This window comes from Ovis aries, chromosome 5 (genome assembly GCF_016772045.2).
Source record: "Ovis aries strain OAR_USU_Benz2616 breed Rambouillet chromosome 5, ARS-UI_Ramb_v3.0, whole genome shotgun sequence".
Classification (NCBI taxonomy): domain Eukaryota; kingdom Metazoa; phylum Chordata; class Mammalia; order Artiodactyla; family Bovidae; genus Ovis; species Ovis aries.
Genome location: NC_056058.1, coordinates 58,255,161 through 58,270,313, shown reverse-complemented (window position 1 = coordinate 58,270,313; position 15,153 = coordinate 58,255,161). Strand labels below are relative to the sequence as shown.

The following is a 15,153-nucleotide window of genomic DNA, read 5'->3' as shown; positions in this document are numbered from 1 at the left end:
GGCTGGGTGGCAAGCCCTTTCCCAGGGCAGGCGAATCAGTGTGGGCCAAGCCAGTCAGGGAGGGAGCAAGCTTTGAATGCTGGGATGCTGTCTGTCCCCCTCCCATACCCTGGTAGCCCCCACTGGTACCAAACTGTGTATCTCAATCCTAGAATGGGTGGAATGTGCCACAGCCTGATAGGCATGAAGCAATCTGCAGAGAGGCAAGGAGGAGCTCTGCTACCCTGTCAGAGGCCCGACAGTGCAAGGACTATGGGTGCCGAGGGCTGGGCAGCCCCTTGCATACTCCCTGGGCCTCCTGCTGCAGCCAGGATATCAAAGGCAGAATTGAGCTTTGAGTAGGACTTTGGGTCCCTCATGTTTCTGGTGACCCAGAAGAGTCAACACATTGAAAGAGAATAGCAAAGTAGGAAGACTGACGTCACCTGACTTTAAGACTTCCTATCATGCTGCAGTAATCAAGATAGTGAGGCACTGGCAAAAGAAAAGACTAGATTAGTGTAACAGAACAGAGAGTCCAGGAAATAGACTCTCATAAATATGGTTAACTGATCATTGACAGAGGAGCAAAGGCAGTACAATGAAGCAAAAATATTTCTCTTTTCAACAAATGATGCTGGAATATCTAGATCTGTGTCTGTTCTAGACACAGACCTTACATTCTTCACAATAATTAACTCAAAATGAATCACAAGCCTTGATGTAAAATATGAAACTACAAAACTCCAGAAGATAACACAGGAGAAAACCTAGATGAACTTGGGTATAGCCACACCTTTTCAGATATAATACTGAAGATATGATCCTAGAAGAAATAATTAATAAGCTAGCATTCATTAAACTGAAAAACTTCTGCTTCTGCCAAAGACAATGTCAAGGGAATGAGAGAATGAGCCAAACCCAAGAGGAAATATTTGCAAAAGACACATCTGGTAAAGGATTGTTATTCAAAATAGACAAATAACACTTAAAACTCAACAATGAGAATCAAATAACCCAATTAAAAAAAATGGGCCAAAGACCTTCATGGACATCTTAACAAGGAAGAGATGCAAATAAGCATGTGAAAAGATGCTGCACATCATACGTCATCAGGAAATGCAGTTCAGTATGCCACTAAATACCTATTAGAATGGCCAAAACCCAGAACACTGACAACATCAAATGGTGGTGAGGGCATGGAGCAGCAGGAACTCTCGCACACTGCTAATGAGAGTGCAAAGAGCACAACCACTATGGAAGACAGTTTGGCAGTTCTTATAGAAACTAAACATGCTCTTCCTATACGATTTAGCAATTACACTTTTTGGTTTTTACCCAAAGGAGTTAAAAACTTATGTTAAAAAAAAAAAGTGCACAAAGATGTTTATAGCAGGTTTACTCATAATTGCCAAAACTTGGAAGCAAACTGGATGGCCTTGAGTAGGTGAATAAACTGTGGCACATCTAGACAACAGAGTGGTTTATTTGGTGCTAAAAAAAGATATGAGCTCTTAGATCATGGAGATCATATCAAAAGATATGGAGGAATCTTAAATGCATATTACTAAGTGAAAGAAGTCAGACCTAAAAATGCTACATTCTATATGATTCCGACCATATGACAGTCTGGGAAAGGCAAAACTAGGGGGACAAGAAAAAGATCAGTGGTTGCATGGGTGGGGGTGGGGTGTGATAGACAGCATAAAAGATTTTTAGAGTGGTAAAAATATTCTGTATATTTAATGATGGACATTGGTCATGATATGTTGTCTAAACACATAGGATGTATGACACCAAGAATGAACCCTTGGATAAACTATAAACTTTAGATTATAAAAATTTTTTTGCTGTGTCAAAGTAGATTCATTCTTGGTAAAAAATGTACCATTTTGGTGAGTGATGCTGACAATGGGGGAGGCTATGCTTGTGTGTGGGCAGCGGATGTAATATGAGAAATCTCTGTACCTTCCTCTCAATTTTGTTTTAAATCTAAAGCAAATCTAGAAAAAATAAATCCTTAAAAAATGACATGGGGAATGATAACAAAAGGTCTAACACTGTGTAACTGGCGTCCCCAAATGAGAGAAGAGAGAGAGAATGAGGCAGAATCTTTCCTCAAAGACACTAATGCAAGAAGCTCAGTAAGAGAAATTAGAGAAAACTGTTTCTAGTCACTTAATAATCAAAGTGTTGAAAACCAAAGGTAAAGAGAACATGTGGAAAGAGCTAGAGAAAAAGACACTACACACAGTGGAATATGACAGACTCTCTCCTTTGATCAAACTTGAATCAAGCTTCTCTGAGATCTCTTTTTGACTAGACCCCACCTGCGGGCGCTCTCCTGATCCACTTACTGCGGTATTAGTAAGAATCCTGCTGAGTCAGTTTAGCAAAATCCTCCACTCAGTCTCTGATCACTCCCCATATCTGATCAAATTCCTTACCCCTGATCCTCAATATCTTATCACCCCAGTGTGGCTTCAGCAAGAATCCCCCCGTCCCTGATTTTTCCTCTTAGTAATTTTCCATTTACTGACTCCATCCTGTTCCTTGGGTATCAATCTCCACTTGTCCTTGTTGTATTTGGAGTTTAGCCTGCCCTCTATTCCCTGCTGCAAAACCCCATACAGCAGTTTCTCCTTCTTGAATAAAGTCCTCCTTATCATCTTTAGCAAGTGTCAGGAACATTAAAAAAAAAAAAAAGACCTCTGACTTCTCATTACAAACCATGGGAGCCAGAAGACTAAAAAACAACACTACTTAAAAGAGAGAGATTTTTAGAATTGATTTGTAAAAAGTAAGATCCAACTGTATGCTATGTTCCAGATACATATTTTAAATTCAAAGATAGGTTAAAAGCAACTGGATCAAAAAAAGATATCATGTAAGGTGTAAGCATAAGAAGGCTGAAATGGTATATGAAAAGACATATAATCATTAATGTGTGCTGATAATCTTTGAAACAAAGAAGCAATTGATAAAATTGAGGGGAGAAACAGAAAGTCTACAATCTCAGTTAGGGATTTTAACACCCTCTCTCAGCAATTAAAATGACAACAAAATAACATACAATTGAAAGAACTCAAAAAAATCAGTAAAAATAAACATGACATGGAAAACAGCTGATCATTTTGACATTGTGTTTGACAAACACAATACCCTATAACTAGAGAATAGACATTTTTCTCATGTATGTAGTACATTTACCAAGACAGATCAAGTTTGTGGGAGAATATGACTCACGTTCAAACTCATACCTCATCTGAAGATGATCTAGACACCACGACCAAATAGTAAGGACATTAATTTTCACTGTGACATTTACTTAATTACAAATCTTCCATCACTCTCTATTGCCTACAAGGTTAATTTAAATCTCTTCAGGCTGACATATAAAAAGTTGCACAATCTGGCTACCATTCTCCCCCCGTGTCATGACTCATTATGTTCCACTCCATATCATTTATTTTTGGTCACAGTTGAGATGGACTCTGTATTATCTGCTAGACCTACATTGTACATTTGACTGCCAAGTCTTCATCCATTTCATTCCCACTTTTAAACTCTCCCTCACACCTTCACCCAGGTTTGCCTGCATCCTCCAAGGTACAGCTCAGTTATCTTTAACTTCATTGTGTCTCCTCTAATCAGAGGCTGGAGCTTCCCTTTCTCTCTCTACTGAACTCAATTCAATCTCAAGCTGAATTGAGATTCTGTCACCTGTCACATGCCGGTTCAATTGGTTGAGTCTTGATAAAATGACCTGACCTTGAGGAAAAGTAACATTTGGACAATGGCTAGTTATAGTCAAAGTAGAATTTTGGGCAGGCATGAAGCAGGCAGGCAGAGACAGCCACTTCCCAACTCAGCCAATCTGTAGGACTTGACATTAAGGAATTAATCTGGCTCTAAAAACTGCAAGAGGTAAATCCTTGAAGATGACGTCGCTGGTTGGCTTTTTGAAACATCTTCACTTGTCTGTAAATAAATAGAAAGTAAATGTTAATCATTCTTCTGAAATGCCATGTGAAGAATCTGGCTTCTTTGTCTCCAGGGAGATCCTTCTTTATTAGATAACCAGTCAAATCTGGCAAAGAGTTATCGATCACCTACTAAAAGCAAGGTACTGAGATTGATGTGTGATTAATAGCTTCTTAAAAATGAGGAACTAGTTTTGAGCAAGAGCAAAGAAGCAGCTGGGAAAATAAAAGTATCAGATACCCTATGTCACAGCTTTGGGTAGGAGACAGCACTTCTCTGCTTACAGCAGCAGGCTTAGGCTGCAAGGTTTTGCAGAAGGTAAATAAGGATACTGGGGCACAGCAGCAGTACCAGTGTGGTGGGAAATGGTTCACCTACTCTCTGCATGGAGAGCAACTCATGATAGGAGAGTTACAGTTACAAAGCAAAGCGAAGCAAGGCAAGGGAATGCCACTCGATTTGATGTATCTTTAATATCGTCCAGAAAATACTGGCTTCATGCAGATTTACACAGGAAGCAACCTTGTGCAAAGGGTAAAGGGTCAGATGGCTCATGGTTGAAGGAATAAGGGAGAGATTTTTCCATTTGTAGTCTTGGAGATCTTTTGTTCTCCATGCTAAACATCTCTTCCAGTGAATATTACAGACCCTCATTATTCAAAGTGTGGCCCACTGACCAGAAACCTCAGCATTACCTAGGAGCCTGCTAGAAATGCAGAATTTCAGACCCCATTTCAGACCTACTGAAAACAGAACTTGCATTTAATGAGATTTTAGACAATTTTTTTGCATATTAATGTGTGCAAGCAGCACTGTCATAATACCTACCTGAGGGCCAAATCTGGGCTCAAAATAGCCAGAACAGAAAAAAAAAAAAAGGCAAAAAACCATGTATTTGTTTTTTAGAAATCAAGCCTAAAGGAGGAAAATATCAATACAGATAAATCATGTTTATAACTGTGCTTAGAGGACTAAGGATTAATAGAATTTCAGAATTTCATAGTTTTCAGTCTGCTTTTTACAAGAAAAAGCTTTCTGGGTATAGGATGAGAAGGAACACAGGGCAAGCAAGGATGTCAGAGTAAATCCTGGCTCTTGTGTAAACTGTCTGTGATCCCTTCTATGGGAATTTGAGCCCAAGGCAGGAGAACATTAAGGAAGGCAGCAGGTGGCGGCACTCAACATTTTTAGTCTGGGGCACTGCCATCCTGCATGTTTTAGAAGAAGCTGTATTTGGTTTGGACATTTCTCTAAGCATTTAGAGAGACCCATAACATGTTAATGGGGCTTCCCGGGTTGCTCGAACGGTAAAGAATCTGCCTGCAATGCAGGAGACCTGGGTTCGATCCCTGCGTCGGGAAGACCTCCGGGAGGACATTGCACCCACTCCAGTATTCTTGTCTGGAGAATTCCGTGGACAGTGGAGCCTGGCGGGCTACAGGCCGTGGAGTCACAAGAAGTCAGACATGGTACATGTGAGTAACATTTTCATAATATGTTAATAAACGTATGCTATTTTGATGTAAGATAAATGTAAGATGTTTTTAAAGATAAGTTCAAGACAATTTATATCTCTGAACTAATGTATGGGAAAACACATTCATTCTCGAAATTTTCACTCCCAGCCCTTTCTCGTGTTCTTCTTATTCCACCACCAGGTGGAGCCAGCGTGCAGCCAAGGTAAGAACCTCTGCTCTAAACAACCCCCTGACTTTGCTGCAGGAGGAAATGAGGACTCCAGGAGTGAAAATGATGAACCCAACAACTTGGGTATGGCACCCCAGTGTCCTGACCATTAAATTCAAGGAACGCTTCAATCAAGGTCCTCGTGAAAAGGAGAAAGAATAAAGAGAATGGAAAATAGAGTTGGTGGGGAAGAACCTTGGAGGATGCTTCTATTTACAGAGCAGAGGAAGTAAGCATAGCAAAAGAGAAGGGAGCAGGCTGAGAGGGAAAGAATGGGAAAGACTAGAGATCCCTTCAAGAAAATTAAAGATACCAAGGGAACATTTCATACAAAGATAGGCACAATAAAGAATAGAAACGGCAAGAACCTAAGAGAAGCAGAAGAGGTTAAGAAGAGGTGGCAAGAATACACAGAAGAACTGTACAAAAAAGGCCTTAATGAACTGGATAACTGCAATGGTGTGGTCACTCACCTAGAGCCAGATATCCTGGATTGTGAAGTCAAGTGGACCTTAGGAAGCATTACAATGAACAAAGATAGTGGAGGTAATGGAATTCTAGCTGAGCTATTTCAAATCCTAAAAGGATGCTGTGAAAGTGCTGTGTTCTATACGCCAACAAATTTAGAAAACTCAGCAGTGGCCACAGGACTGGAAAAGGTCAGTTTTCATTCCAATCCCAAAGAAGGGCAATGCCAAAGAATGTTCAAACTACCAAACAATTCTGCTCATTCCACATGATAGCAAGGTAATGCTCAAAATCCTTCAAGCCAGGATTCAACAGTATATGAACCAAGAACTTCCAGATGTACAAGCTGGATTTAGAAAAGGCAGAGGAACCAGAGATCAAATTGCCAACATCTGCTGGATCATAGAAAAAGCAAGGGAGTTCCAGAAAAACATCTAGTTCTGCTTCATGGACTATGCTAAAACCTTTGACTGTGTGGATCACAACAAACTGGAAAATTCTTAAAGAGATGGGAATACCAGACCACCTGACCTGCCTCCTGAGAAATCTGTATGCAGGTCAAGAAGCAACGGTTAGAACTAGACATGGAATAACAGACTAGTACATCAAGGCTGTATATTGTCACCCTGCTTATATAACTTCTATGCAGAGTACACCATCCGAAATGTGGGGCTGGATGAAGCACAAGTTGGAATCAAGATTGCTGGGAGAAATATCAACAACCTCAGATATGCAGATGATACCACCTATAGCAAAAGAGGAATTAAACTGAAGAGCCTCTTGATGAAGATGAAAGAGGACAGTGAATAAACTGGGTAAAATTCAAAAAGCTAAGATCATGGCATCTGGTCCTATCACTTCATGGCAAATAGACGGGAAAAATGTGGAAACAGTGACAGATTTCATTTTCTTGGGCTCCAAAATCACTGTGGATGGTGACTGCAGCCACAAAATTAAAAGATGTTTGCTCCTTGGAATAAAAACTATGACAAACTTAGATAGCATATTGAAAAGCAGAGACATCAGTTTGCTGACAAAGGTCCATCTAGTCAAAGCTATGGTTTTTCTAGTAGTTGTGTATGGATGTGAGAGTTGTACCATAAAGAAGGCTGAGTGCTGAAGAACTGATGCTTTTGAACTGTGGTGCTAGAAAAGACTCTTGAGAGTCCCTTGGACAGAAAGCAGATCAAACCAGTTAATCCTAAGGAAATCAACCCTGAATATTCATTGGAGGGACTGATGCTGAAGCTGAAGCTCCAATACTTTGGCCACCTTATGTGAAGAGTCGAATCACTGGGAAAGACCCTGATGCTGGGAAAGACTGAGAGCAAGAGGAGAAGGGGGGCGGTGACAGAGGATGAAATGGTTGGATGGCATCACTGACTCAATGGACATGAGTTTGAGCAAACTCAGGGAGATAGCACAGAGAAGCCTGGCATCCTGTAATTCATGGGGTTGCAAAGAGTCAGACACAACTTAGCTACTGAACCACAACAAGGCTGAGAGGAAAGAACCAGCCACTGTGGAGGGGAACGGATGGTTAACACTGTTGCAGATCTCAGAGAGGTAAAGCAGGGTGGACTGAGGGAAGCCCTTTGGGACTGGCCATTGGGAGGTCATTTGGATATAGTGCAGCTTAATGGTTGACAGAGTTCTAGAGACAGACTGCCTGAAAGGCACTCTGGGGTTACATGAGAACACCATGTGTCCCCATTAGCTTTCTAGCTCGGTGACTTTGGACACATTAATTTATCTTTCTATGCTTCAGTTTTCTCATCTGTAAAATATTAGTATTTGCCTAATAGGATCGTCATAAATATAAAACAGCTAATACATGCAAAGCACTTAGAAGGGTGGTGCCTTGCACAGTAGTGTGTGTGTGTGTGTGTGTGTGTGTGTGTGTGTGTGTGTGGTCAATATATACTAGTTTTGTCATTGTTGGGGCTATTGGTGGTGGATGATAGGGGGGGTGTCAGATTTTACAGTGTTGTTACAGTGTTTGCATCTTGGCCAGCATTTCTGCAGAATAATCTCCAGGCTGGCAGTTGCTAAAGCGTTTAGAAAGATAACTACAGCTTTGTTTGGAGAAGTGAGGGAGACCTAACCAGGCCTCACTGAGGTTTATTTCTGATATAATGGACTGTCTACACTGGCAGTCAAGCATCTTATACCTCCACCTTGAATTTCAATACTACTACTAGTACTACCAGTATTACTAAATTAATCTGATCAGCACATAGCTTGGTTGTACAGGATACACTGACCCTGCAGAATATCATCCCCTGTATCACAGAGGTGGTAGGAGACCTTCTCCTTACTTGTACAGAGTCACCTGTTGGCCTCCACCTGGTCACCTGTGGGACCCCATGCACCAGAGATTTCACATTTGGTAGGGAAGGAAAGGGAGAGAAAGAGAGGTAGGAAAGGGGAGCGGAGAGGGGAACTGGCTCATTGCATATCCCCAAAGCACTCTCTAGATTACAGACTCTCAAAACACAGGAATTGGAGGAAAACCCCCACAGACAACCTACCGCCTGCAGCAGCCAGGGTGTGGACCAGGAACCCACCACCACCCCTCTGTGCTGTGCTGTTCATGTGATCAGGCCACTGGGTGTCACTCTTAGTCTGCGTGCCTTTGGGGTCCCGACCTTTGCTGAAGTCTCCATCTTCTTTCCCCAGCTTCCCTCCCTGTGCTGGTGTATCTGCTCTGGAAGGCTTTTCTGACCACATGGGCAGTAGACTGAGAGTAAAGCTGCCCTGGAAGCTGACTTCTGATTAGCACATGGGGGAACAGCCTGTCTGTCATGGAAGCAAGCAGAGCCCAGCATAAGTAACTAAAACAGCAGCAGCAGCTTGAGAATGAGTTCTTAAAACAGAGAAATATTTCATTATTTTTGTCACTGTCATTGTTATTTCCTTCTTTCTATATTCTTTGTTTTTCATTTTATTAATTTCTAGTCTTACATTTTCATTCAACTGTTTGATTCTATAAAATTGAACACTTAGATGAAATGGAAATTAAACCCTGGAAGAAGGATTGGAAGGAAAAACAAGAACAGATAAAACCTTTAGAGAAATAGAAATCATGCTTAAAAAATCTTTTTTTGTTATTTATCCTGTTGGGAAATTAATGTGCTTTTTCAGCCTGAAGAGTCATGTCTTCATTCTGGAATATCCTTAGTCATTTCCCCTGTGAATACTGACTCCCTTTCAGTAGTTGCTTCTGGAAGTTCTGTTAAATTATGTTGGGCTTCTCATTTTCTATTCTCTATCTTGCTTAATTCTTTTGTAGTTTCTACAGGCTTCCCTTGTAGCTCAGCTGGTAAAGGATCCGCCTGCAATGTGGGAGACCTGGGTTCAATCCCTGGGCTGGGAAGATCCCCTGGAGAAGGGAAAGGCTACCCACTACAGTATTCTGGCCTGGAGAATTCCATGGACTATATAGCCCGTGGGGTGGCAAAGACTCAGACACGACTGAGCAACTTTCACTTTTCACCTTGTTTTTACAGTTATATTCTGGGTTATTTCTGTAGATCTGTGTTCAGGTTCAAGGATTTTTTTCCTCTGCTGTGCTGAATCTTTTGTTTAACCTATCCAGTGAGTCCTTAATTGCAGTGCCTTTTTATTTGTTTGTTTATAGGAGTTATATTTGAAAATTTATCAAATGTGTCTTTTTAAAAAATCAAATTTGTATTCTGTCAAATAAAATTTTATCAAAAAAGTTTTTGGTTGTTCTACCTGGTTATTTATCGAATTTGTCTGTCCGTAGTGCTCTATTCTTTCATTATAGTTCCTAATTTAAAAAAATCTTTTAAATAACCTTTAACACTTATTTCAGGTGTCTTTCATTTTCAGTTCTTTTATTTCCCATTTTTGCAATGCTAATTCACTGGCTGGTTACATCTGCTGGTATTCTCTCCAGATAGTTTCCTTGTGAGATTTGTGTCTCTCTTACTGTGAACTACCCTGACCTAGTCTTCAACCTATGTACACTGCTCTGTGACAGGGTAGTGTTTGCAATTGTTTCTGTTGTCTTCCTAGAGAATCAACATCGAAGGGCCAGTTTTTATTACTTACTTCTCTGACTGGAATTCCTGTAGAGCGCAGGGCAAATTCAGATCCTACACTTTCTCAAGTAGTGGTTCTGAGGGTTTGACTTTTCCTCACAGGTGTGTGGTTTTTTTCAGGGTGTCCTTGGAAGGCTGAAGTAAGCTTTCTAATGCCTTTTTGATGGAAAAGCAACACTTTTAGGCTTCAAGCTTCATGCAGGGAGCAAATGTCCAGCTCTCCTGCTTACATGGGCCCAAGGTCATGTCTAATAATGGAGGTGGTGGTGGACATTAGAAGACCAGCCCCGCTCTGAGGACCAGTGTCCAGGCTGAGAAGCCCCAGGGTCCCCATGGCATCTGCTCCCATGAACCCATAAGGCTGTGAATCATGCGCTTGTTTCTGGCTCCCACAGATTTGCCTTTCTTTCTCTAAAACTAAATATGAATTAAAATATTTACCTTTGTCACATTTTATCCTATCTTGAACTTGAGTGATTCAGTTTATCTTCCAGTTTTCTTATCAAAAGTTTTCAAACAGGGTTCTCTGAGCTGTGAGGGAGAAGAAACAATGACAGGGTTGTTGACACCTTCACCACTTGAAACCCTTCCCTCTTCTTGCTTTAAACAGGCAGCTCTTCTCGTATGCTGCTCTATGACAGCCTTGCAGTGTGACCCTGGCAAACAGTTAGCCGTTCTGTGCCTCTGTTTCTCCATCTGTAAAAAGGGAACAATTGCAGTGCTGCTTCACCGGGCTGTTGTGAGGATTAAATGAGGTAATATACGTGAAGCAGTCACTTCAGTGCCTGGTTCAAAATAAGCACTCAGTAAGTGATCTATGTTAATTATTGAGCTCCAAGTTACTTTTCTTTTTAAAAATGATTCTGAACTAAATCAAAGAAACAAAAAATCAGATTATTTTTAGAGCTAAATGGGGCTTTCAAAACTATCCGTATACATTCTAGACTGGGTACTTTCTAAAAGATCTAGTTTGAAAATTCTTTACTTCTATATCAACACTATAGTAGGAAGGTTAGTTTTAGCCAAGCTTGGAAACCTAGCAGGGTGGGCATAAAGATCTCTATTGTTTATGGCCACTTTCTTCCAGCCCCCTGACATTCCTTCAACCCCACTTCCCATCCCTAGCAATTCTATTTTAATGGTTCACAATGAACTTGTTGTAACAGTTGTACAAGCTTCCTTCTGACCAGAGTCAGCTTTGCTTCACAGTTTCTTAATGTTTTGTCACCTATCCCTAGACTTTTTGCTAAAATAACCCAACAATAAAGAAATTCCATTTAATGATCTCTCTCTGATCTTTACATATATGGTAACCCTTACTACATTTTCTATAAAAGTGGGGACCATGTAGTCTCAAGGAATAGATAGGGCTAAGAGAAGGGCTTTGCTTTGTTTGATGAGAGAAGGTGAAATTAGGAGGGGTACTTTCATTTCTGCTCTGATCTACTCAGCGATCATTCAACTCAGTTCTGCATTCATGAGTCAGTAACAGCTTTTCTTACTTGGGAGCATGACTACATTATGAACCAGTGAGATGACGAGTTAGGGCTGAGCCAAAAGCAATGAGGGTTGATGGTCTCCCACCACATCCCAGAGTAAAGTGCAGAAAGCAGCGGTTCTGTGGCCTAAGTCAGGGGTAAGAACTCTGCCATCTTCAGTGACAAGGTAGGTCCAGGGAAGAGAGAGGAAATCAGAGTGTGCCAACTCCTCTGCAGGTTGCTCATATTCATACAACATCTGCCTACCGCATAACATCTGCTTACTGTGTAACATCTGCCTACCACCTGACTGTACCTTCCTGGTCTCTTCTGAAGGTCCAAACCCCTCAAGATCAATAGTCTTTTTAATTGTGAATAGGTTGTTCTAATGCTACCAAGAATTTGAAGCTAGAGTCACAATTGAGGTTACGACTTAGGTAACAGTTGATGGGTACAATTGGTACAAAACATCCAGGGTTACTTGGGGCATACTGTCAAATGTCCTGTGGAAGTAGTGAGAATATTAAGCCAGGTGCACCTAATCTCTTAATGCTACTGTGGTTTAAGGATATAATGTGTTGAGTGTAGGACAGGGGTCTTAGTAATAGAAGGTTGTGATTATGTGAACTCAGACAGGAAGCTGATCACATCAGCTTACCATGGAGTATCTCAGCTTACAGTCTCAGCAGTAAGTGTGACATTCTAAAACTTAGAGAGGGTGGTCAGAGCCAGTCCTGGGATGTTGTAGGTATCATGTCAAAGGCAGGACAGCAGGAAAAGTAGGGGCTCTTTCTTCCCAGTCTTTAAACAGCCAAAACCTGACACTCCTTTCAGAAGGTCAATAGCTGCCTCATTGCCAAATAAATCAGGACCTTCTTTGTCAAAAGCAAGGCTATGATTTCACCACTCTGAGTTATCCTATACGTATGATATGAGGTAAGGACTCAAATTCATTCTTCTTCATGTGGCCATACAGTTCTCCCGGCACCATTTGGTGAGAGTATTCTTTCCTCCATTGATTTGGTATCTTTGTGGAAAATCAATTGATCATAGGTATGTGGATTTGTTTATAGATTCTCAATTCTATTATGATGATTTATTTGTAGATAGCACCAAACTGTCTTGCTTTCCACTGCTTGATCATAATTTTTGAATATTTATTTTCAAGACTATTTTGACTAGTCTGGGTCCCTAAATTTCCATTTGAACTTCAGCATCAGCTAGTCAATTTCTTTTTTAAAAAAGGAAGCTGCTGAGATTTTGGTAGGGATTGTATTGAGTCTGCAGACTAATTTGGGGGTATTGTCATTTTAACCATATTACATCTTCCATATCCATGAACATGAGATGTTTTTCCATTTGTTTTTCTCTTTAATTTCTCCGAACAATGTTTTATAGTTTCCAGAGTGAAGTTTTGCACTTCTTTTGTTAAATATATTTCTATGTGTTTTGTTATTATTGGTGCTCTGGCAAATTAAGTTGTTTTCTTATTTTCATCTTTGGATTGTTCATTGCTAGTGTATTGAAAACAACTGATTTTTTAAAAAATTTATTTTTTATTGAGGGATAATTGCTTTACAGAATTTTGTTTTCTGTCAAACCTCACACGAATCAGCCATAGGTATACACATATCCCCTCCCTTTTGAACCTCCCTCCCATCTCCTTCCCCATCCCCCCCATCTCCTTCCCCATCCCCCCTCCCATCTCCTACCCCATCCCACCCTCCCATCTCCTTCCCCATCCCACCATCCCATCTCCTTCCCCATCCCACCCTCCCATCTCCTTCCCCATCCCCCCCATCTCCTTCCCCATCCCCACCATCTCCTTCCCCATCCCCCCCTCCCATCTCCTTCCCCATCCCACCCCTCTAGGTTGATACAGACCCTCTATTTGAGTTTCCTGAGCCATACCGCAAATTCCTGTTGGCTATTTTACGTATGGTAATGTAAGTTTCCATGTTACTCTTTCCATACACCTCACTCTCTCCTCCTCTCTCCCCATGTTCATAGTCTAGTCTCTACGTCTGTTTCTCCATTGTTGCCCTGTAAATAAATTATTCAGTACCATTTTTCTAGATTCCGTGTATATGTATTAGAATATGATATTTATCTTTCTCTGACTGACATCACTCTGTATAATAGGTTCTAGGTTCATCCACCTCATTAGAACTGACTCAAAATGTGTTCCTTTTTATGACTAATAGTCCATTGTGTATATGTACCACACTTCTTTATCCATTCATCTGTCAACAGACATCTAGGTTGCTTCCATGTTCTAGCTATTGTAAATAGAACAATGGAATATATGTGTCTTTTTCAATTTTGGTTTCCTCAGGGTACATGCCTAGGAGTGGGATTGCTGGGTCATATGGTGGTTTTATTCTTAAGAAAACAGCTGATTTTTGTATATTGTTCTTTTATTCTGCAAACTTACTAAACTTTATTAGTTCTAATAGTTTTTATTTTTAAATTAGACTCCTTGTGATTTTCCACTTAGAAGTTTATGTCACCTGAGACTAGATATAGTTTTATTTCCTATCCAACCTGAATGCCTTTTATTTCATTTTTTGGCCCCTGTTTCCTTTAAATCTTCCGATTTTTCGACTTCACTCATTACCTGGGGGTGAAATAGTCCAGTGTTAGCTCTGTATCCTCAGGTGCCCTCTCTCTTTCTGCTGTCCCTCTCAAGTCTGGGCTGTAGCCTCTGGCCTTGAAGGCGAGTGGGCTAACAGCTCGGGTGAGAGCAGGGAGGAGGCGGCAGAGAGGACGCGGGCGCCTGGGTCCGTCCGCTCCTGGGACCTGACTGCCCGGCAGAAGCAGGCCCGGCAGCGCCTTTTGGCGCGCACCCGGACTATTGCAGCCCAGCGGCTCGGGAGCCCAAAGCGGGTGTGGACCACAGGGAGGCAGGGCGGGGGCAGGGCGTCCTCCGCCCGGCGTCCACGAGCGGCGGCCCGCCCCGGGACCCACCTCTCGGCCAGCGTCGGGAGCCAGAGGCCCCTGCCCGGGCCCCTGAGACCAGTTCATGAATCCTGGTCCTCGTCTGGGGTCTCGAATTCCAGCGAGCAAAGCGATTTAGGAGAGCTCGACATCCATGATGCGGGATCGTCGGGCGGCTGCGAGGGGGGCGCGGCTGCTCGCTGCTGCCACCTACTGGACGCGCCGGCGCGTATCCAGGCCCCGCCCCTCCCGGCCTTCTCTCTGGGTCCTGGGCTGTGAAGGGGAAAGGATGGGATCCTGTGTCCTGGGGCGAACGAGCGGGTGCTTGAGCGCTGCTTCCCTCCCTCGATACACGGGTCTAACAACTAGACAACGACAGGAAAATAGACCCTCCATGAGAGGGGCTGTGAAGAAGGGATTGGCTTTGCAGGAAGACAGTGTTCACTTCCAACTCTGCTTCTGACCAGCTGGGTGTAGTCTGGTCTTGAGCAGATCGCTGCTGGCTTTGCCTCGTGTTCCTCAAGTGTGGAAGGTGGGGGCTGGACAAGTGAATA

General features: G+C 42.0%; 1 long non-coding RNA gene across 1 annotated transcript; it reads right to left on the bottom strand.

Moving 5' to 3' along the window:
* Positions 1-571: 571 nt before the first annotated feature.
* Positions 572-14,777, bottom strand: LOC114114894 (uncharacterized). Its single transcript, XR_003589459.3, has 3 exons — positions 14,630-14,777; positions 10,626-10,715; positions 572-3,960 (listed from the first exon to the last, which is right to left on the bottom strand). It is a non-coding gene; the product is annotated as an uncharacterized LOC114114894 (long non-coding RNA).
* Between the last annotated feature and the right edge of the window lie 376 nt (positions 14,778-15,153).